Source organism: Ranitomeya variabilis, chromosome 2 (assembly GCF_051348905.1).
Source record: "Ranitomeya variabilis isolate aRanVar5 chromosome 2, aRanVar5.hap1, whole genome shotgun sequence".
NCBI classification, from domain to species: domain Eukaryota; kingdom Metazoa; phylum Chordata; class Amphibia; order Anura; family Dendrobatidae; genus Ranitomeya; species Ranitomeya variabilis.
In genome coordinates, this window is record NC_135233.1 from 792,194,925 (window position 1) to 792,219,774 (window position 24,850).

The window sequence follows — 24,850 nt, forward strand, 5'->3', positions numbered from 1 at the left end:
TTTAATCCATACATGCCTGCAAATAGCCAAACCCATTGTGTATGTACATATTATTTAAAATAATTGAAATTATTCACCTTTGTCCTGTTTGAGTATCTGGATCCTTTTGATGTATACATGGATATAGTCGCTAAACACTCTTGTGACTAATTATTTATTATGAGATGGTACATTAATGTTTATATGACTGATGTTTGTCAATAAAAAGAAGTTTTTGTATAAATTTATTGGCCAGTTTTGACTCTATATTCTCCCTTTATGCTATTATTTGTAATAAGAGTCGCCATTTATGTGATATTTCTAACTGACGCCTTTTTTGCCAAATGTTAGTAGTGTGTATGTGCAAAATGTTGGCGCTGTAGCTTTTAAAATAAAGGGTTAAATCGCGGAAAAAATTGGCGTGGGCTCCCGCGCAATTTTCTCCGCCAGAGTAGTAAAGCCAGTGACTGAGGGCAGATATTAATAGCCTAGAGAGGGTCCATGGTTATTGGCCCCCCCCGGCTACAAACATCTGCCCCCAGCCACCCCAGAAAAGGCACATCTGGAAGATGCGCCAATTCTGGCACTTGGCCTCTCTCTTCCCACTCCCGTGTAGCGGTGGGATATGGGGTAATAAAGGGTTAATATCACCTTGCTATTGTAAGGTGACATTAAGCCTAATTAATAATGGAGAGGCGTCAAATATGACACCTATCCATTATTAATCCAATTGTATGAAAGGGTTAAAAAAACACACACATTATTAAAAAGTATTTTAATGAAATAAACACACTGGTGGTTTTAATATTTTATTGCTCTCTCAATCCACCTGAAGACCCTCACTTGGAAAAATAATAAACCAACAATATACATACCTTCTGTTGATCTGTCATGTCCCAAGAGGTAAATCCATCTGAAGGGGTTAAAATATTTTACAGGCAGGAGCTCTGCTAATGCAGCGGTGCTCGTGCCTGTAAACCCCGGGGAATGAAGGAAATCTAGGTCAATGACCTATAGTTACCTTTAGTCGCGGTGATGTGCCCCCTGCTGGATGTCCTCATATGACCTCGAGCGTGGGAAAAAGTTCCCAGGCTGCAGTTCATGAGGAAATAGATGATGCCACCTTCAAACAGAAATGGGAGGAACTGGCCACAGGCTGCTCCAGAGGGTTTATGGAACTGTTAGCCCAAAACAATCAAGCTAATCTGGAGATCCTGGATAAAAATATTGAAGATCTTCAGGCTAAATTCAAACAAGATTTACCCAGTGACACTCTTGCCCAATTTAATATAGAAATAGAGAATGAATTCAGCAAGTGGGAAAAGGGCATTTGTGAAAACAAATCAAGGAAGTTCCAACGTGACTTGAGTGATCAACAATCTAATACCATGTATAGATGGAACAGAAGGGGAAATCGATCGAGGGGATCCTCCCGCGCCAGATCTGCCTCCACAGTATCAATGTCATCTAATGAGGAGTCAAATAAGACACAACCCAGATTTTATGATTTAAGAAATTCTGGATTCAATAGAGAGAGAAATACTGGGAAACGTAAAAACCTCCAGAACAATCCATCCAACAATCAACCTAACAAAAAGGACAAGAAGGGTCTGGAGGTAATCAACCTTTCCCATCATGTTCTCTCCAATGATCAATTGGATGTCCTACAAAGGGGTCTTACCTTCTCCCCTACTAATAAATTTGATCTCTTCACAGCTACCAAGGACTTACACCTCTTCTCAAGGAAATTAATTTTAAAGAAAATATTTGAGAGGGGTAGCCATGAGTTGACCAATGATGATGTTGAGAGAGAGGCGTTGATGGCGCTGGAGGGTCTCCTGGATGAACAGATGCCCGGAATGGTGAGTACTTTTCCACGTGACTGTAAACCTAAATCTGCCACATTTCCCTCCTTATCTCTGTGTCCAACAGTGGAAATTTTCACTAAGATGGTTCTGCAAGAATTCCAGAACATTTCTACAAAACGCAGACATGACAATTTAACATCTAAACAAAGATCAGCCATTGAGCAACTCAGGAAGTATGAGGATGTTGTAATTAAACCAGCATACAAGGGGGGAAATGTGGTACTTTGGCCTAGTACCCTCTATGAAAGGGAGGCATTCAGGCATCTCAAAGATGAAGAAACATATAGGAGGTTAGATTATAATCCAACTCATAACTTCCTATGTGAATTGGAGGGAATTTTGACAGATGCACATGAGAGGGGTGTTATACCCAAACAAGTGCTAGATGGATTACTTACAAAATCACAGAGGGTCCCTACGCTCTATTTTGTCCCAAAGATCCACAAAAATCCCGTTGACCCACCAGGCCGTCCGATAGTCTCTGGCATGGGGGGGTTGAGCGATCCCATATGTAAATTTGTGGATTACTATTTAAAACCTTTGGTGGAGTCGCTCCCCTCCTATGCCAGGGACACGTCGGATGTCCTTCGTCGGATCAATGGGATTCAGTTGGAAGACAACATGTGTCTAATCACTGCGGACATACAATCTTTGTATAACTGCATTGGACATGATGTGGGTCTGGAGGCGGTCCGCTTCTTCCTGGATGCTGGCAACTGGGATGGAGCCATTTGTGACCTGGTCATGGAACTGTTGACGTTCATATTAACAAAAAGTTTTTTTGTGTTCAAAGATGTATTCTACTTGCAGCAGCGCGGCACTGCCATGGGTGCGGCCTGTGCGCCCTCCTTCGCCAACCTCTTCCTGGGGTATTGGGAGAGGGAGATTTTTGGCGGGGGGGGGCCGCAGGCCGCGGACCATGTGCAGTGCTGGCTGCGATACATCGATGACCTGTTCATTATATGGCAGGGGCCCGATGATGCTTTGCATGAATTTATGAAACAACTCAACGACAATATGTATAACGTCAAATTAACATACCAAACAAGCAAGACCGTTGTGGATTTTCTGGACATCAAAATTGAGGTTGATGAGAATCGGTACCTACAGACGGATGTCTTCAGGAAATCCACATCGGTCAATGCACTTCTGCATGCGGATTCGGGTCACCCATATAGTACGATTAAAGCCATCCCAGTTGGTCAGCATCTCAGGATGAAGCGGATCTGCTCCTCCACTACCAAATTTGAGGCCCAGGCATTAGATCTTAGAGCCAGATTTCAAGAGAGAGGATATAGTAATAGGAACATCAGGAAGGGATACTTGAGAGCCAAATATTCCTCATGGGAGCAATTACTATGTTCCAGTAGCAAAAACAGCAATCATAAAATTAATGAGATGTCTAGCCAACATGACACAGTACGATTTATCTCTACGTATAATGGAGAATGGGCCACAATGAGGAGATGTCTCCAAAAACACTGGGGTATCCTTAAAAGTGATCCATTGTTCTCTAAATGTCTTGGAGACTATCCCTCAATGACGGCTAGAAAAAGCAAAAATTTAAAGGACCTACTAGTGTCAAGCCCTATGTACCTAAGCTGACTAAATTCAACTTTGGATCTCGAGGACCACCTAGGGGCTGTTTTCCCTGTGGTAATTGTATCTCATGTCCGAACATCTCTCGTGTGACCACTTTTGACTCAGGTGATGGGAAAAGGACTTTTTCCATAAACCATCATATAACCTGCAATACAATGCAGGTGATTTATTAAGCTATATGCAGTTGTCCTAAAATATATATAGGACTTACATCTCGTCGTCTGGGCACACGCATGCGTGAACATGTGCGTGATATAGTGGCTGCGAGAGATGAAACGGATGTGACGAAACTAAAGACCATACCACGGCATTATAAACAATACCACAACTGTGACCCCAGGTCTTTCATGGCACAGGGAATTGACCATATACAGTGTGGAATTAGGGGAGGTGATGTGAGGCGCATTCTAGCCCAAAGAGAATGTTGTTGGATCAGCACAGTGGGCAGCATGACACCTATGGGTCTCAATGAAACTCACGGATTTTCCTCCTTCTTGTAAAATAGTTGCCTGAGGAGTCTGGTTTCTGTTTTGCTTCTGCTTTTCCTACATTGTCCATCAGTTTTAATTTGGTATCTCTTTTTAAACATTTTTTAGTGCGTTATACTCACCGCTATACTTATATGGCTTTTGACATTGGGGACATCCGGGTGAAATGACCTGCACGATCAAGATTCCTGGAATATCATGATGAAAAAATGAAAAAATGAAAAGACAAAGATCATAAATGGCAACTTTGTAGAATGTAATACATATCCATCTAATAATATTAATAATTACTTTATATATTTGACCATTTATACAGTATGGTTGTTCACAGGATGATTAATATCTTCATATCGGCAGATAATAATATACATATAATATGGTTCCCATGTCAATAGAATCCATTGTTCATGGTGTGTGTATATTTTAATGTTTTGGACATTATATTTTTTTGCCTGTCTTTTAGTGTTCAATTGATGTCTATGCGTAATAATAATAATTAATATTGTATATGGGATATGATAGCGTTTATCCGATAAATTTGTCACCTGATTTATTTAACTATTCACTATAACATTCACTTTTTTCTCAGTTATCAATCACTTCCATTCAACAGCAGCTGACCTTGTGCCAAACTGCTTATGGGTACCTGCATATCTTTTTCACATTTTCATTCAATCAAGGCTTCACTTAATACTGGTTTATCCATATGGATACAGCAATTAGATATTGAGAGGAATTTTCTCTCTTGGGCACTACACACATATTTCTATATTGTTCTGCTATTGAGAGCACACGGTTTCTTTACCTGGCACATTATGCACTTTCGGCACTGTCACTTTACTGATGCACGCTGGACTGTAGAACCAGCTGCGTTCCTCCTTCTCCTTGGCAACGGTCCTTGGTCGCGTGATGTGGGCGTGGCGCCAGCCCGCTCACGTGACTGGGACCGGTCTGGGATTGAGGCTTGCGACGCAGCATGGGGACGCACCGGCGATCCACGCATGCGCACTAACGTTATTGAAATATTATCACATGATCGGATGTAAAGACTATTTAAACCGGATTGAGATCCCTATTAACCACGCCCCCTGAGGAAGCGATAGAGACTGCACGCGAAACGCGCGTTGGGGTACGGCATCCAGGACCTCTACAGGACGTTCCTACACATATGGGTAATTTAATTTAACTTAACCTTATTTGCGCTAACTGTTATACCAATGTCGGCGTTTTGGGGACATGTGGTGACTCTCAGCACACTGGAGCATATGATTTGGATTTAATCCATACATGCCTGCAAATAGCCAAACCCATTGTGTATGTACATATTATTTAAAATAATTGAAATTATTCACCTTTGTCCTGTTTGAGTATCTGGATCCTTTTGATGTATACATGGATATAGTCGCTAAACACTCTTGTGACTAATTATTTATTATGAGATGGTACATTAATGTTTATATGACTGATGTTTGTCAATAAAAAGAAGTTTTTGTATAAATTTATTGGCCAGTTTTGACTCTATATTCTCCCTTTATGCTATTATTTGTAATAAGAGTCGCCATTTATGTGATATTTCTAACTGACGCCTTTTTTGCCAAATGTTAGTAGTGTGTATGTGCAAAATTTTGGCGCTGTAGCTTTTAAAATAAAGGGTTAAATCGCGGAAAAAATTGGCGTGGGCTCCCGCGCAATTTTCTCCGCCAGAGTAGTAAAGCTAGTGACTGAGGGCAGATATTAATAGCCTAGAGAGGGTCCATGGTTATTGGCCCCCCCCGGCTACAAACATCTGCCCCCAGCCACCCCAGAAAAGGCACATCTGGAAGATGCGCCAATTCTGGCACTTGGCCTCTCTCTTCCCACTCCCGTGTAGCGGTGGGATATGGGGTAATAAAGGGTTAATATCACCTTGCTATTGTAAGGTGACATTAAGCCTAATTAATAATGGAGAGGCGTCAAATATGACACCTATCCATTATTAATCCAATTGTATGAAAGGGTTAAAAAAACACACACATTATTAAAAAGTATTTTAATGAAATAAACACACTGGTGGTTTTAATATTTTATTGCTCTCTCAATCCACCTGAAGACCCTCACTTGGAAAAATAATAAACCAACAATATACATACCTTCTGTTGATCTGTCATGTCCCAAGAGGTAAATCCATCTGAAGGGGTTAAAATATTTTACAGGCAGGAGCTCTGCTAATGCAGCGGTGCTCGTGCCTGTAAACCCCGGGGAATGAAGGAAATCTAGGTCAATGACCTATAGTTACCTTTAGTCGCGGTGATGTGCCCCCTGCTGGATGTCCTCATATGACCTTGAGCGTGGGAAAAAGTTCCCAGGCTGCAGTTCATGAGGACATCCAGCAGGGGCGCATCACCGCGACTGAAGGAAATGTAGGTCAATGACCTATATTTACCTTCATTCGCGGTGATGCGCCCCCTGCTGAATGTCCTCATATGACCTCGAGCGTGGGAAAAAGTTCCCAGGCTGCAGGTCATGAGGACATCCAGCAGGGGCGCATCACCGCGACTGAAGGTAACTATAGGTCATTGACCTACATTTCCTTCATTCCCCGGGGTTTATAGGCACGAGCACAGCTGCATTAGCACAGCTCCTGCCTGTAAAATATTTTAACCCCTTCAGATGGATTTACCTCGTGGGACGTGACAGATCATCAGAAGATATGTATATTGTTGGTTTATTATTTTTCCAAGCGAGGGTCTTCAGGTGGATTGAGAGAGCAATAAAATATTAAAACCACCAGTGTGTTTATTTCATTAAAATACTTTTTAATAATGTGTGTGTTTTTTTTAACCCTTTCATACAATTGGATTAATAATGGATAGGTGTCATATTTGACGCCTCTCCATTATTAATCAGGCTTAATGTCACCTTACAATAGCAAGGTGACATTAACCCTTTATTACCCCATATCCCACCGCTACACCGAAGTGGGAAGAGAGAGGCCAAGTGCCAGAATTGGCGCATCTTCCAGATGTGCCTTTTCTGGGGTGGCTGGGGGCAGATGTTTGTAGCCAGGGGGGCCAATAACCATGGACCCTCTCTAGGCTATTAATATCTGCCCTCAGTCACTGGCTTTACCACTCTGGCGGAGAAAATTGCGCGGGAGCCCACACCAATTTTTTCTGCGATTTTACCCTATATTTTAAAAGCTACAGAGCTAAAATTTTGCACATACACACTACTAACATTTGTAGTGTGGAATATGCAAAAAAAAGGGGGATATGACATGCTTTACTGTATGTAAACCATGTCTCATATAATGTTCGGTTTGTAAATCCGGGAATTCAATTTCAGGCTTTTAACATATATCGCGCTGAAGTAAATATAAATGTATATATATATATATATATATATATATATATATATATATATATATAAATATATAAATATATATATATATGTATATGTGTCTCAATGACACTATATATATATATATATATATATATAAATTGTAGGGATTTCACTCACTCAGGTGCGACGGGTGACACTCAGGAGGCATGTTCCTTTAAAGTTCACAGGGTTTATTACGTCATAAACCACATGGAAAAATAAAAGCAAACAAATAGCCTTAAGTTCAGGAAAAGCAAAACAAAGTGTCCAGTGCACCAGGCTCAGTCCTGTAGCCTTAACACACTCAGGAGGGTTTCACCTCCACACATATCTCCTGTGTTAAGCATTTGCCTGTCTTATATAGAGCTAACCACACCCAGTAACCCATCACATGATTAGCCATGTGGTCTGACATCACCACTGGTCCTGGAACACACATATATACATGGTTATATACAACAAAGAAATACTCCGGGCTACATTACAGCAACAAGGCACTTATGTGGTACATACCTCCCGTCGACTACACACCCTTTAGCCATGCTACATACCTCCCCCCTCTGCCTAAAGCCGTGGGGCTTGGCACTTTTCCCCACTAAACAAGGGATTCTTGATAGGGCATCCGCATTACCGTGCAGCTTTCCGGCCCTATGTTCCACATGGAAACTGAAGTCCTGCAGGGCTAAGAACCAACGGGTGACCCTAGCATTTCTACCCTTTGTTTCCCTCATCCATCTTAGTGGGGCATGGTCAGATATCAATCTGAATTTACGACCCAGCAGATAGTACCGTAACGTATCCACCGCCCACTTTATGGCCAAACACTCATTTTCCATGACTGAGTAGTTCTTCTCAGATGAGGACAGCTTTCTACTCAGATAGAGGACAGGATGCTCCTCCCCATGTAGCTCTTGGGAAAGGACTGCTCCTACCCCAACATCTGAGGCATCTGTTTGAAGAATAAATTCTTTATTAAAGTCTGGGGCCATAAGAATGGGCTGCTTACATAGAGCCCCTTTCAACTCTTGGAATGCTGACTCTGTCTCTTCGGACCATTTAACCATCACTGATTTTGTCCCCTTTAGCAGATCAGTCAGAGGCGCAGCCACTGTGGCGAAGTTCGGGATGAACCTCCTGTAATATCCCACGATTCCCAGAAAGGCTTTAACTTGCTTTTTGGAGAGTGGTTTCGGCCATGTTTGGATTGCCTCCACTTTCCTGATTTGGGGCTTTATTTCTCCACGACCCACTATACAGCCTAGGTATTTAGCTTCTTCCTTACCCAAGGCACACTTCTTTGGGTTTATTGTAAACCCCGCCTCTCTTAGAGCATCAAACACCGCTTGGACTTTCTCCAGATGACTCTCCCAGTCCGGGCTAAAGATGACGATATCATCTAGGTACGCAGCAGCGTAGGCCTTATGGGGTGCAAGGACTCTATCCATAGCCCTCTGGAAGGTCGCCGGAGCTCCCTGTAGGCCAAACGGCATCCGGACATACTGGAAGCATCCATCAGGTGTCAAAAAGGCCGTCTTCTCCTTGGCTTCCTGTGCCATGGGGATCTGCCAATACCCCTTTGTCAAATCCAAGGTGGATATATATCTGGTGTGCCCAAGCCTTTCGATGAGCTCATCAACGCGGGGCATGGGATAAGCGTCAAACTTGGAGACCTCATTCAACTTCCGATAGTCATTGCAAAACCTCCACTCTCCATCAGGTTTTGGGACCAGGACAATTGGGCTCGACCAACCGCTCTTGGATTCCTCAATGACTCCAAGCTTCAACATACGCTCCACTTCCTTGGAGATAACTTCTCGACAAGCCTCAGGAATACGATAGGGCTTCATGTTCACCCGCACATGTGGCTCTGTTAGGACCTCGTGCTCTACCTTCATGTGTCCTGGCAACTCTGAAAACAGGTCCCTGTTTTTCTGGAGTAACTCCCGGCACTGCTGTTTCTGGGACTTCGATAGCGTCTCCGCTATAGTAACCGCTCCAACCTCACCTTCTGGGTTGCTTAACAACGATGGAGTTACTGTCGGCTCTCTATCTTTCCACGGCTTGATGAGGTTGACATGGTATACTTGGAATGGTTTCCGTCTTCCTGGTTGGTGAATTTTATAATTTACTTCACCAAGTTTCTCGACAACCTCATATGGCCCTTGCCATTTGGCCAAGAACTTGCTCTCCTGTTATGATCCTTAGTGGTTGAGGATCACAAATTACTCCAGCTAAGTAACAAACATAGGACAAGCCCTAGGGAGGTGGCAAACTGGACTGACCGCAAATCTGAACCTATCCAAACACACTAGAAGTAGCCGGTGAACGTGCCTAAAAATCCTAGACGTCTCGAGCCAGCCTGAGGAACTAACTACCCCTAGAGAGAAAGAAAAGACCTCTCTTGCCTCCAGAGAAATAATTCCCAAAGATATAGAAGCCCCCAACAGATAATAACGGTGAGGTAAGAGGAAGGCACATACACAGGGGTGAAAGCAGATTCAGCAAATGAGGCCCACTAATACTAGATAGCAGAAAATAGAAAAGGGAATCTATGCGGTCAGTAAAAAACCCTTACAAAATATCCACTCTGAGATTTCAAGAACCCCCACACCAACTAACGGTGTGGGGGGAGAAACTCAGTCCCCTAGAGCAACCAGCAAGCGAGGAAATCACATTTTAGCGAGCTGGACTAAAAACATAATGAACACTGATAATCAAAAAATGATCAAACAAAAACTTAGCTTGTCTTGGAGAGACTGGGAGCAAGGTAGACACAAGGAATCTGAAGAGCACTGAATACATTGTTAGCAGGCAAGGAACTGAGTCTCCAGGTGAGCTAAATAGGAAACCAACCAAGGATAACGAACCAGCTGATGCAGCCAACCTGCAGAAAGACAACACTACACAGTACCGCTTGTGACCACTAGAGGGAGCCCAAAAATAGAATTCACAACAGTACCCCCCCCTTGAGGAGGGGTCACCGAACCCTCATCAAGACCCCCAGGGCGATCAGGATGAGCAGCGTGGAAGGCACGAACCAAATCGGCCGCATGAACATCAGAGGCGACAACCCAGGAATTATCCTCCTGACCATAGCCCTTTCACTTAACCAAATACTGAAGCCTCCGTCTAGAGATACAAGAATCCAAAATCTTCTCCACCACGTACTCCAATTCGCCCTCGACCAGCACCGGAGCAGGAGGCTCAACAGAAGGAACAACAGGTACTACATACCTCCGCAACAAAGACCTATGGAACACATTATGAATGGCAAACGATGCTGGGAGATCCAAACGAAAAGACACCGGGTTAAGGATTTCCAAGATCTTATAAGGACCGATGAAGCGAGGCTTGAATTTAGGAGAGGAGACCTTCATAGGAACATACCGAGAAGACAGCCACACCAAATCCCCAACACGAAGTCGGGGACCCACACCGCGGCGGCGGTTGGCAAAGCGCTGAGCCTTCTCCTGTGACAACCTCAAATTGTCCACCACATGGTTCCAAATCAGATGCAACCTATCCACCACAGAATCCACCCCAGGACAGTCAGAAGGCTCAACCTGACCCCAGGAAAAACGAGGATGCAAACCAGAATTGCAGAAAAAAGGCGAAATCAAAGTAGCAGAACTAGCCCGATTATTAAGGGCAAACTCGGCCAATGGCAAAAAAGTCACCCAATCATCCTGATCAGCAGAAACAAAACATCTCAAATAAGTTTCCAACGTCTGATTAGTTCGCTCGGTTTGGCCATTAGTCTGAGGATGGAAGGCCGACGAAAAAGACAAATCAATGCCCATCTTAGCACAAAAAGTCCGCCAAAACCTGGACACAAACTGGGATCCTCTATCAGACACAATATTCTCAGGAATGCCGTGCAAGCGAACCACATTCTGAAAAAATAGAGGAACCAAATCGGAGGAAGAAGGCAACTTAGGCAAGGGCACCAAATGGACCATCTTGGAAAAACGATCACACACCACCCAGATGACAGACATTCTCTGAGAGACTGGAAGATCCGAAATAAAATCCATGGAAATGTGCGTCCAAGGCCTTTTCGGAACAGGCAAAGGCAAAAGCAAACCGCTGGCACGAGAACAGCAAGGCTTAGCCCGAGCACAAATCCCACAAGACTGCACAAAGGAATGCACATCCCGCGACAAGGAAGGCCACCAGAAGGACCTAGCCACCAAATCTCTGGTACCAAAAATACCAGGATGACCCGCCAACACCGAAGAATGAACCTCGGAAATAACTCTGCTGGTCCATCTATCCGGGACAAACAGTCTCTCTGGTGGACAACGGTCAGGTCTATCCGCCTGAAATTTCTGCAGCACTCGTCGCAAATCTGGGGAAATGGCAGACAAAATCACTCCCTCTCTGAGAATACCAGCCGGCTCAGAAACTCCCGGAGAGTCAGGCACAAAACTCCTAGAAAGTGCATCAGCTTTCACGTTCTTCGAACCAGGCAGGTATGAGACCACGAAGTTGAAACGGGAGAAAAACAACGACCAACGAGCCTGTCTGGGATTCAGGCGCTTGGCAGATTCAAGGTAAATCAGATTTTTGTGATCAGTCAAGACCACCACACGATGTTTAGCTCCTTCGAGCCAATGTCGCCACTCCTCAAATGCCCACTTCATAGCCAACAACTCCCGATTACCAACATCATAATTCCGCTCGGCAGACGAAAACTTTCTTGAAAAGAAAGCACATGGCTTCATCACAGAGCCATCAGAGCTTCTCTGCGACAAAACAGCCCCTGCTCCAATCTCAGAAGCATCAACCTCGACCTGGAAGGGGAGAGAGACATCTGGCTGACATAAGACTGGAGCTGAAGAAAACCGGTGCTTCAGCTCCCGAAAGGCCTCCACGGCCGCAGGAGACCAATTAGTCACATCAGAACCCTTCTTGGTCAAATCCGTCAAAGGTTTAACCACGCTAGAAAAATTAGCGATGAAACGACGGTAAAAATTAGCAAAACCCAAGAACTTCTGAAGACTCTTAACAGACGTGGGCTGAGTCCAGTCATGAATAGCCTGGACCTTGACTGGGTCCATCTCCACAGTAGAAGGAGAAAAAATAAAACCCAAAAAGGAGACCTTCTGTACTCCGAAGAGGCATTTTGAGCCCTTCACAAATAAAGCATTAGCATGCAGGACCTGAAACACCATCCTGACCTGCTTCACATGGGATTCCCAATCATCACAAAAGACCAAAATGTCATCCAGATAAACAATCATAAATTTATCCAGATATTCTCGGAAGATGTCATGCATGAAGGACTGAAACACAGAAGGAGCATTAGAGAGTCCAAAAGGCATCACTAAGTACTCAAAATGGCCTTTGGGCGTATTAAATGCTGTTTTCCATTCATCTCCCTGCTTAATGCGCACAAGGTTATTCGCACCACGGAGATCTATCTTGGTGAACCAACTGGCACCCTTAATCCGAGCAAACAAATCAGACAATAGTGGCAAAGGATACTGAAATTTGACTGTGATTTTATTCAGAAGACGATAATCTATACAAGGTCTCAAAGAACCGTCCTTCTTGGCCACAAAAAAAAAACCTGCACCAAGAGGGGAAGAGGATGGGCGAATATGTCCCTTCTCCAGAGACTCCTTTATATAACTCTGCATCGCGGCATGCTCTGGTATAGACAAACTAAAAAGTCGTCCCTTAGGGAATTTACTACCAGGAATTACATTTATAGCACAGTCACAATCCCTATGAGGAGGCAGGGCACAGGACCTGGGCTCATCAAATACATCCTGGTAGTCAGACAAAAACTCAGGGACCTCAGAAGGAGTGGAAGAAGCAATAGACACCAACGGAGTATCGCCATGAATTCCCTGACAACCCCAACTTGACACAGACATAGCTTTCCAATCTAAAACGGGATTATGAGCTTGCAGCCATGGCAGACCCAAAACGACAACATCATGCAAATTATGCAGAACAAGAAAGCGAATCACCTCCTGATGTACGGGAGTCATGCACATGGTCATTTGCGTCCAATACTGAGGCTTATTCTCAGCCAATGGCGTAGCATCAATTCCCCTCAGAGGAATAGGAAATTCCAAAGGCTCCAGGACAAAACCACAGCGCCTGGCAAACGACAAATCCATCAGATTCAGGGCAGCACCTGAATCCACAAAAGCCATAACCGGGTAGGACGACAAAGAACAAATCAAAGTAACAGACAAAATAAATTTAGGCTGTATAGTACCAATGGTGACAGGTTTAGATTTCTTTTTTAAGCGTTTAGAGCATGCTGAGATAACATGAGTAGAATCACCACAGTAAAAGCACAACCCATTTTGACGTCTATGACTTTGTCGCTCAATTCTGGTCAGAGTTCGGTCACATTGCATAGACTCAGGTCTCTGTTCGGAAAATACCGCCAAAGGATGAGCAGATTTGCGCTCCCGCAAACGCCGATCAACCTGAATGGCTAAAGCCATAGAATCACTCAGACTTGCAGGGGTGGGAAACCCCACCATAACATTTTTAACGACCTCAGAAAGACCTTCTCTGAAATTTGCAGCCAGGGCACACTCATTCCATTGAGTAAGCACCGACCATTTCCGAAATTTTTGACAATAGACCTCTGCTTCATCCTGACCCTGAGAGATAGCCAGCAACGCTTTTTCTGCCTGATTCTCAAGATTAGGCTCCTCATAAAGCAGTCCAAGAGCCAGAAAAAATGCATCCACATTAAGCAATGCAGGATCTCCTGGCGCCAGAGAGAAAGCCCAATCTTGAGGGTCGCCGCGCAACAAGGAGATAACAATTTTAACTTGCTGAGCGGAATCACCAGAGGAACGAGGTCTCAGAGATAGAAATAACTTACAATTATTCTTAAAATTTAGAAACCTAGATCTATCTCCAGAAAACAACTCAGGAATGGGTATCTTTGGTTCTGACATAGGGCTATGAATAACAAAATCCTGAATACTTTGCACCCGTGCAGTAAGATGATCCACACTAGAAGTCAGAGTCTGAACATTCATGTCTGCAGCTGAGCTCAAAACCACCCAGAGTTCAAGGGGATGAAAGAAGCTAAACAGACTGCAGCGAAGGAAAAGCGGGAGGAAAAAAAAAATGTACTCAGGTCTTCTTTTTATCCCACTTCTGCAATGCATTAAACACTTTTTGGCCTGCTATACTGTTATGATCCTTAGTGGTTGAGGATCACAAATTACTCCAGCTAAGTAACAAACATAGGACAAGCCCTAGGGAGGTGGCAAACTGGACTGACCGCAAATCTGAACCTATCCAAACACACTAGAAGTAGCCGGTGAACGTGCCTAAAAATCCTAGACGTCTCGAGCCAGCCTGAGGAACTAACTACCCCTAGAGAGAAAGAAAAGACCTCTCTTGCCTCCAGAGAAATAATCCCCAAAGATATAGAAGCCCCCAACAGATAATAACGGTGAGGTAAGAGGAAGGCACATACACAGGGGTGAAAGCAGATTCAGCAAATGAGGCCCACTAATACTAGATAGCAGAAAATAGAAAAGGGAATCTATGCGGTCAGTAAAAAACCCTTACAAAATATCCACTCTGAGATTTCAAGAACCCCTACACCAACTAACGGTGTGGGGGGAGAAACTCAGTCCCCTAGAGCAACCAGCAAGCGAGGAAATCACATTTTAGCGAGCTGGACTAAAAACATAATGAACACTGATAATCAAAAAATGATCAAACAAAAACTTAGCTTGTCTTGGAGAGACTGGGAGCAAGGTAGACACAAGGAATCTGAAGAGCACTGAATACATTGTTAGCAGGCAAGGAACTGAGTCTCCAGGTGAGCTAAATAGGAAACCAACCAAGGATAACGAACCAGCTGATGCAGCCAACCTGCAGAAAGACAACACTACACAGTACCGCTTGTGACCACTAGAGGGAGCCCAAAAATAGAATTCACAACACTCTCCACCGTCGGAACTAACACAAGAACTCGGTCTCCCGGATTGAACTGCCTCACTCTTGCAGACCGGTTGTAGACTCTGGCCTGAGCTTCTTGTGCCTGGAGGAGTTCTTTCACAATAGGCATCACCTTTGCAATCCTCTGCTGCATCAGGGCCACATGCTCAATGACGCTTCTGTGGGGCGTGACTTCGGCTTCCCAGGTTTCCTTGGCTATATCCAGGAGTCCTCGCGGATGTCGGCCATATAGAAGCTCAAACGGTGAGAATCCTGTGGAGGCCTGTGGAACTTCACGAATGGAAAACATCAGGTAGGGTAAGAGACAATCCCAGTCTCTACCATCTTTCTCTATAGCTTTTCTCAGCATGCTCTTCAGTGTCTTGTTAAATCTCTCAACAAGGCCATCTGACTGGGGATGGTACACCGAGGTCCTCAACTGGGAGATTTTCAGGGCTTTGCACAACTCCCTCATCATTTTGCTCATGAAAGGTGTCCCCTGGTCAGTCAGGATCTCCTTCGGCAGACCTGTCTGGGAAAAGACATGGACCAACGCGCGGGCTATACTCTTCGAGGAAGAATTTCTCAGAGGAATTGCCGCAGGATAGCGTGTGGCATAGTCCAGGATAACTAATATATACTGATGGCCCCGGGCTGATTTAACTAAGGGACCGACCAAGTCCATGGCAATTCTCTCGAACGGCACCTCAATAATGGGCAGGGGCACAAGGGGGTTCCGGAAATGAGGAGTGGGAGCAGTTAGCTGACATGTAGGGCAGGACCTGCAGTAGTTCACTATTTCCCGGTGACACCCAGGCCAATAGAACCTTTGCACAACCCGTTCCTGCATTTTTTCCACCCCTAGGTGTCCACCCAAGATGTGTGAATGGGCTATGTCCAACACCTTCCGTCTATATGGACCCGGCACTACCAACTGCTCTACCAACTCCTCCCTTATTTTCGTGACCCGGTACAACAACTCCCCACTCATCAGAAAATGGGGAAATCTTGTGTCTGCGCCCGGCTCCTGTACCACTCTGTCAATAACTGTGACATTATTAAAGGCTTCCCTCAGAGTGGGGTCCCTATGTTGGGCAGTCCCAAAATTTTCACCGGTTACCTCTAACTCCATAATGTCAGATGCAGGGGACACTTCCTCCTCATCCCCAACCAGAACACAAAAAGGAAACCTGTGTGTCTCTGGGTGTGGCGACACCCTTCCAGGGTTCATTGGTTCCCTACTCTTGCTAGGGAGCTCAGAACCTTTTCCCCACAAATCCCAAAACAAACAGAAATCTCGGCCAATAATTATAGGGTGCAACAAGTCCTGCATGACGCCGACTATGTGGGACTCAGTGCCACATGCCGTCTCAATGTCCACCCTGGCCAAAGTGTAGTCCTTTGCATCACCATGTATGCACCGCCCTCCGACCTTCCTTCCCGGGAGCAGGTAGAGAGGAAAAGTGGCCCTCACCAGGGTCACTAGGCTCCCCGAGTCTAACAGTGCCGTTACTGCTTGACCGTTCACCTTTATGGGACACGCGTGAGGTCCCTCGTTGGGCGGAGAGTTCACCCTGCAGGCTGGATATGCATAGTATGAACAACGGCGTCCCATGCTGCAGTCCATCTGCTCAGTGGTCTGGGAACAACAGGCAGCTATATGTCCTGGCCCGTGGCACCTCCAGCAAATAATATCACCCGTAGGGACCTTGGGCACCACCTCCCCCACCCTTTGTGACCTTGGACACGCCACCCCTTTTTGGGACTCAGCAGCTTTCTGGGACCCCCAGTACGGCACGGGCTGCCTCCCAAAGGAGCCTTCCATCCCTTGGTATCTCTCAACCAGTCCGATCAGTTCGTCGGCATTCTGGGGATCACCCTGGGCAACCCAAGTCTGTATGGACCTCGGGAGGGAATGCACAAACCGATCCATCATCACTCGTTCCACCATCTGTGCAGGTGTACATGACTCTGGCTGCAGCCATTTCTGTACCAGGTGCAACAGATCAAACATTTGAGAGCGAGGCGGTTTGTCCCGGTTATAGGCCCAGCTGTGAACTCGCTGTGCCCTGACAGTCAGTGTCACCCAAAACGTGCGAGAATCTCGACTTTCAACTTGTGATACTCTTTGGCATCCTGCAAGGTCAAATCATAGTACGCCTTCTGGGGTTCTGCCGTCAGGTATGGCGCTAGTACCTCTGCCCACTGCTCTGGCGGGAGTTTTTCCCTCTCAGTGACCCTCTCAAACACCGTCAGGAAGGCCTCAACATCATCCCCGGGGGTCATTTTCTGCAATGCGCGTCTTACCGTCTTCCGGACGTGGGTGTCATCAGCCAGACCTGGGGTTGGGGCACTTGTCTTGCCCTGGATGGCGGTTGCCAGAAGCTGCATCTGCTGCCGTTGCTCCTGCTGGCTCTGCCGTTGCTCCTGCTGACTCTGTTGTATTTGCTGCATCAACAGCTTGTTGGTCTCTTGCTGGTTCTGTTGCAACTGCTGCATAAACAGCCTGTTAGCCTCTTGCTGCTGTGACTGCGACTGCCTGTTGGTCTCTTGCTGCTGTGACTGCAACTGGACCAAGTGTTTCAGCAGTTCCTCCATTTTCCCCGGCTGACTTACAACAGACTTGACCCAGGACATACAATAACAGACTTTTCGTCTCCGCTGGGAATGCTGCCCGCACGTCTACCACCAATTGTAGGGATTTCACTCACTCAGGTGCGACGGCTGACACTCAGGAGGCACGTTCCTTTAAAGTTCACAGGGTTTATTACGTCATAAACCACATGGAAAAATAACAGCAAACAAATAGCCTTAAGTTCAGGAAAAGCAAAACAAAGTGTCCAGTGCACCAGGCTCAGTCCTGTAGCCTTAACACACTCAGGAGGGTTTCACCTCCACACATATCTCCTGTGTTAAGCATTTGCCTGTCTTATATAGAGCTAACCACACCCAGTAACCCATCACATGATTAGTTATGTGGTCTGACATCACCACAGGTCCTGGAACACATATATACATGGTTATATACAACAAAGAAATACTCCGGGCTACATTACAGCAACAAGGCACTTATGTGGCACATACCTCCCATCGACTACACACCCTTTAGCCATGCTACAATATATATAAATAAAACAAGAAACCAGACTTTGGAGCGAAGATCGCCGTCGGCCGACTCGATCCCACAGTGAGATCGGGTGGGGATTCACCAAACCCGACTTTGCCAAAAGTCGACGACTTTTGAAATTGGCAGATCTGTTTCGCTCAACCCTAGTGGTTATACAAGGCAGTTATCAACTCAACAGGTCAGGTGTCATAACTTTGAGTTTATGGACACCTGACCTGTTCAGTAGAGGACTGCACTGTATTTCCACCATTTTCTATTAATACTGCCACACTAGGCATATACAAAAAGAGATTATGGATATACATGTTATATTTTTCGGGCCACCTCATATCTGTATACTAAAGACACACATATAGCTGCAGTCTTGTATGTTTAACTACTGGAGATATGTTGTGGCCCAAAAAATAAGTGTGTGGCGAAGTTTCTTGGCGCACGGTGTGTGTTGCCGGCGGCGATAGACACAATAAACCAAACAAGATTGTGGCAAAGCAAACTTTTTTAATTTAGTTAACAATGTAAAAAAATTATTTTTTTGAACCGCGCCGGCTTGGGGTTGAGTGATGTAAACGGGGGGTGTGAAGAACTGAGGCCTGGCTAACCATGGACGACGCAGAGGAGGCAGGAGAAGGGGCAATAAAACTAGAAGGGTCTGGAAGTTCGGGGATGGGGCTTGAAACATGAGAGGCTTGAGACACACTGGAAGGGTGAGACAAAACTGACAATAAAGACACTACGGTAGGTGAAGGGGGAGGAATACTAAGAGTTTTTTGTTTTGTTTTTTTCTTATTTTTTGGGGGGGTTTGCCTGGTAGGGGGACATCTTGGTGGGCTCATATGCTGTAGCGTGGTGGCAGGAGACCCGACAGGGTCTGGCTGCACTGTCTCACAGTCCACTGCGCTTGTCGAGCGCTCACCCATGCCAGAGTCCTGGTGCGTCGTGTTGGGGGGGAAACATAAAGCCACGTCAGGGTCCTGCTGCATCGTGGTGGGTCCGGTCATGAAAGACACGCCTGGGTCCTGCTGCATCGTAGTGGGTCCGGGCTGGAAAGACACGCCAGGGTCCTGCTGCATCGTAGTGGGTCCGGGCCGGAAAGACCCGCCAGGGTCCTGCTGCATCGTGGTGGGTCCGGGCCGGAAAGACACGCCAGGGTCCTGCTGCATCATAGTGGGTCCGGGCCGGAAAGACACGCCAGGGTCCTGCTGCATCGTAGTGGGTCCGGGCCAGAAAGACCCGCCAGGGTCCTGCTGCATCGTGGTGGATCTGGGCCGGAAAGACACGCCAGGGTCCTGCTGCATCGTGGTGGGTCCTGGCCTGAAAGCCACGCCAGGGTCCTGCTGCATCGTGGTGTCAGTGGAGGAGGTCCAAGCCGGAGCAGCGGTGGTCACGGTGGTGGCGGTGGGATGTCCAACTGCACTCGTCATGGTGTTGGCGCTGTAGTGGAGTCTGCCTGTGGAAGGAATTGATATGGCCGTGCAGTGGTATGCAGCAGAGGTCGGCAAGGAGGTTAATCATGACAGTGATGGCACAGTTGGATATGCCGCCACTGTCTGCTGTAAATAACGACTCTGCTGCATAGCCTGCACAAAAGCAGCATTGCAGGCCTGCATCACACTGAGCTGGAGATCAGGGCTAAGGTGTTCCGACATGCCCTGCTGAATTTGGTTGAAAAAATTATGAGCTGGCCTCTGGAGGTCGGCTTTCACTTGATCAAGGCTTTTGGTGACCTCCTGGATACGGCAATTCAAGAGGTTATGAGAAACATCAATTCGGTCACCTCCTAAAGCCTTGATTGCTTCGTGTAAAACCGAGCTCAAGTGCAAAAACTCGGGCATGAGTGACCTGTCCGAAGCCCTCTGTCGCTGCCGGGATGAGCCCCAAAAAAAGGGGGCAGTGGAAGAGGACTGGGAAAGGGGAAGACCTGACGGGCCAGCTCCCTGGTCTCCAGTTACTGTGGAAGGCCCACCTGCTGCTGCGCTGCTGGATGGCTGGGACGGGTCCGTGGCTGCCAGCTGAAGGACCGCTCCAGAACCTGGCTCGACAGTCGTGCTGTGTGTGCTGTGAAAAAAGGAAACAGAAAATTAATACCAAAAAATAACCAGACGCTAAATCCTGTGGAATTTTAAAATACAGATTATGTCAATACAATACAACCAAAAGCATGTGAGAAAAACTTACGCTCTCTGGGCAAGGACCGGTCTTAAAAATGACAGCACGCGATGATACTTGTACAGTCTGATCCTTGATCCTGAACCACTGGCAGCACGACTCTCTTGGCGCAGGTCCTTGTTGAAGTGGTCCTTCATGGAACGCCAACGTGTTCTGACTTTGTCCACTGTTAAAAAAAAAATAAATTATGTCAGGACATTGAATTTTTGCCGTTCAAATAAAACTGTGTGTGATGAGAGAAACTCCGGAGAGTTTCTTTCATCACACACAGTCAAGAGAGCACGGCAAAGGTCTCTGCTGCTTCACACTGCAGTCCAACACTTACCAAATGCACTACGGACCCGTGGCGGGGCATTGTCCCATCCATCCCACAACGCTTGGGCCACCTCATTCCACAGACGTCGGAGAGTGGTGTTGATCGAATGCAGTGGATCCCGGCTGTCTCACAACGGAACTCGCTCCTGGACCAGGCTTATTAGGAGGTCGTTGTCAATAAGGTCATCGTCCCGTCGTGAAACCTAAAAATTAAAGACAATCATTACAGTTTGCTCAATCACATTAGGAAAAGAAAGAGAACAGATGATGAGAAATGGCATGAATACGAAAGTAAACATACAAAAGGATTCCATAAGAAAAATTTAAAGATATATGAGTGTAAAGAATGGAAGATTCAAGAATTTTACAATGAGGACAGTCAGCCTTGTATACATACCCGCTGCCGTCTTCCGACCGGACCTTGACTCCGCTGCTCCTGCCCGGTCTGTGCCTCAGCAGAAGTGCTCTAAAAAAAGGAAAAATCAAATTGTCACATGTCGATGTGACAGTGAATACTTACCAATCTGACGAGGCAAACACTCACCTCACTGACATGCTCCACTTCCGACTGACGTGGCTCAAACTCCTCACCAGATGAAGACTCCGAAGAAGACATTCTGAGGCATGTAGAAAGAAAGAAATGGGAGAAATTAGGACATGTAGAGCCAAAAATTAGAAAATAAAGGCATTGGTAGGATATACTCACATTGATCTGGGTCTTGTCCTCCAAAAGGCGTCCTGCCAGTGTCTTGTCTTCTTCAGAGTCTGATGAGAAGTGTCCTGAAACTTTCCCCAACCTCCCTTTTATCACCTTTTTGGTAGGGGGTGTCTTATCAGTGTCTAGACATGGTTATCTTAATGGAAACGCATGCGTTCAAAAACGCATGCAAACGCATGTACACAAAAACGCATGTGTTTCCATAGACATCAATGTATTTTTTGACGCAAATCAAATGCAAATGAACGCATACATTTTTTTGCAGCAAAAAAACGCCCCTGAAAATTACTACATGTTGCATTTCTGCAACATGCCGCATGCAGCCAAAAAAGCATGCGTCGTTAAACGCGGACAAACGCGGACCAAAAAAAACGCATGTGTTTTTAATGTTAAACATAGGGAAAAAAACGCATGCGTTTTTTTTCCAAAAGCGCTGCAGATCAAAACGCAAGTGTGAAACCAGCCTTACACAATAAAAACTATTTTATAGAAAAAATAATTGTTTTTGCACCACTTTATTCTGAGGGCTATAACTTTTTTATTTTTCTGCTCATGGAGCTGTATGTGGCTTGTTTTTGCAGGACAAGATGACGTTTTCAGGAATACCATATTTATTTACATTTGTTGTTTTTATCTTTTTTTATTGCACTTTTTGTTCAGCAGTATGATGATAAAGCATTGTTTTTTGCCTATTTTTTTATTTAATTTTTATGGTGTTCACTCAAGGGATAAACTAGTGGGACAGTTTTATACAGCGAGTCATTACGGATGAGGCGATACCAAATATGTGTACTTTTATTGTTTTTTTATTTACATAAATAAATGGATTTATTGGGAAAAATTTTTTTTCTTTATTTGGGGATTTTAAAAAATATATTTTTACACATTCTATTTTTTTTACTTTATAACATTGTCCCAGGTTGGGACATCACTATATTACATCAGACCGCTGATCTGACACTTTGCACAGCACTGTGTCAGATCAGCGATCTGACAGGCAGTGAAGGAGGCTTTTGTTGGTGCCTGTTCTCAGCAGGCACTTGCAAAGCCACCTCACTGCAGGACCCGGAAGGACCCCGTGGCCATCTTGGATCCACGGATGTTCATGGAGACCATGAGAATAATGTGATCACATTGCGTTATTCTGATGGAACTGCGGAGCCCCTGCGCGATGTGTTATGACCCCAATGGCGAGGGTCTCAGAGGAACGTGGAAGTCTGCAGAATACAAAAATCCAGCTCATAGGGCAGTGGTAACTGGGTTGACCATATATCTACTCCTAACGCCAACACTAGAAGTAGCCGGGGATCATTCCTACGTTGATTCTAGATGACACGCGCCAGCCGGAGAATCTAGCTACCCCTAGTAGAGGAAAACAAAGACCTTTCTTGCCTCCAGAGAAGGGGACCCCAAAGCTGGATAGAAGCCCCCCACAAATAATGACGGTGAGGTAAGAGGAAATGACAAACACAGAAATGAACCAGGTTTAGCACAGAGAGGCCCGCTTACTAATAGCAGAATAAAGAAAGGTAACTTATATGGTCAACAAAAACCCTATCAAAATCCACACTGGAAATTCAAGAACCCCCGAACCGTCTAACGGTCCGGGGGGAGAACACCAGCCCCCTAGAGCTTCCAACAAAGGTCAGGATATAGATTTGCAACAAGCTGGACAAAAATACAAAACCAAAACAAATAGCAAAAAGCAAAAGGCAGACTTAGCTGATATAACTGGAACCAGGATCAGTAGACAAGAGCACAGCAGACTAGCTCTGATAACTACGTTGCCAGGCATAGAACTGAAGGTCCAGGGAGCTTATATAGCAACACCCCTAACTAACGACCCAGGTGCGGATAAAAGGAATGACAGAAAAACCAGAGTCAAAAAACTAGTAACCACTAGAGGGAGCAAAAAGCAAATACACAACAGCGATGCCCCTCTTTGTCACTGTCACTACTGACAGCAGCATCAGAGGTGTTAAATGCCCACGATCAGTGCTAGCACCAATTGTGGGAATTGCTGCGGGTGTCAGCTGTCACATACAGCTGACACCCGCACGCGATCGCCGCGGCGCTTACCGTGAGACCACGGTAAGCATGGAGCCGTACTAGTACTGCTGCTGACCCAAGTGCAGTTCCTGCAGCGCTGTACTAGTACGGCTTATGTCACAAAGGGGTTAATCTGAAATGTTGGCCTTTTGAAATGTATGTTTAGTAAATGCACTCAATACTTGGTCGTGGCACCTTTTGCATCAATTACTGCATCAATGTGGTGCGGCATGGAGGCGATCAGCCTGTGGCACTGCTGAGGTGTCATGGAAGCCCAGGTTGCTTTGACAGCAATCTTCAGCTCGTCTGTATTGTTGGGTCTGGTGTCATATTCTTCTTGACAATACCCCATAGATTCTCTATGGGGTTAAGGTCAGGCGAGTTTGCTGGCCAATAAAATACAGTGGTACTGTTGTTTTTAAACCAGGTGTTGGTTCTTTTGACAGTGTGGATAGGTGCCAAGTCCTGCTGGAGAATGAAATTTCCATCTCCAAAAAGCTTGTCGGCAGAGGGAAGCATGAAGTGCTCTAAAATTTCCTGGTAGATGACTGGCTGACTTTGGTCTTGATAAAACACAGTGGACCTACACCAGCAGATGACATGGCTCCAAAAACCATCGCTGATTGTGAAAACGTCACACTAGACCTCAAGCAGCTTGGATTGTGTGCCTCTCCACTATTCCGCCAGACTCTGGGTCCTTGATTTCTAAATTAAATGCAAAATTGACTTAAATCTGAAAACAACACCTTGGACCACTAAGAAAGAGTCCAGTTTTTTTTTCTCCATGGCCCATGTAAGACACTTCTGGCATTATCGGTCATGAGTGGCTTGACACGAGGAATGCGACACTTGTAGCCCATGTCCTGGATACATTAGTATTAGTGTGTAGTGGTTCTTGAAGCAATGCCTCCAGCAGAAGTCTACTCCTTCTGAATCTCCCCAAAATTTTTTGAATGGCCTTTTCTTAATCCATTCAAGGCTGCTGGTATCCCGGTTGCTTGTGGACCTTTTTCAACCACACTTTTTCCTTCCATTCAACTTTCCTTTAATATGCTTGATATAGCACTCTGTGAACAACCAGCTTCTTTAGTAATGACCTTTTGTGTCTTGCCCTCCGTCTGGACATCTGTCAAGTCAGCAGTCTTCCCCATGATTGTGGAGCCTACTGAAACAGTCTAAGGGACCTTTTTAAATTCTTAGGAAGCCTTTACAGGTGTTTTTAATTATTCTATTTTACTGAGATAAT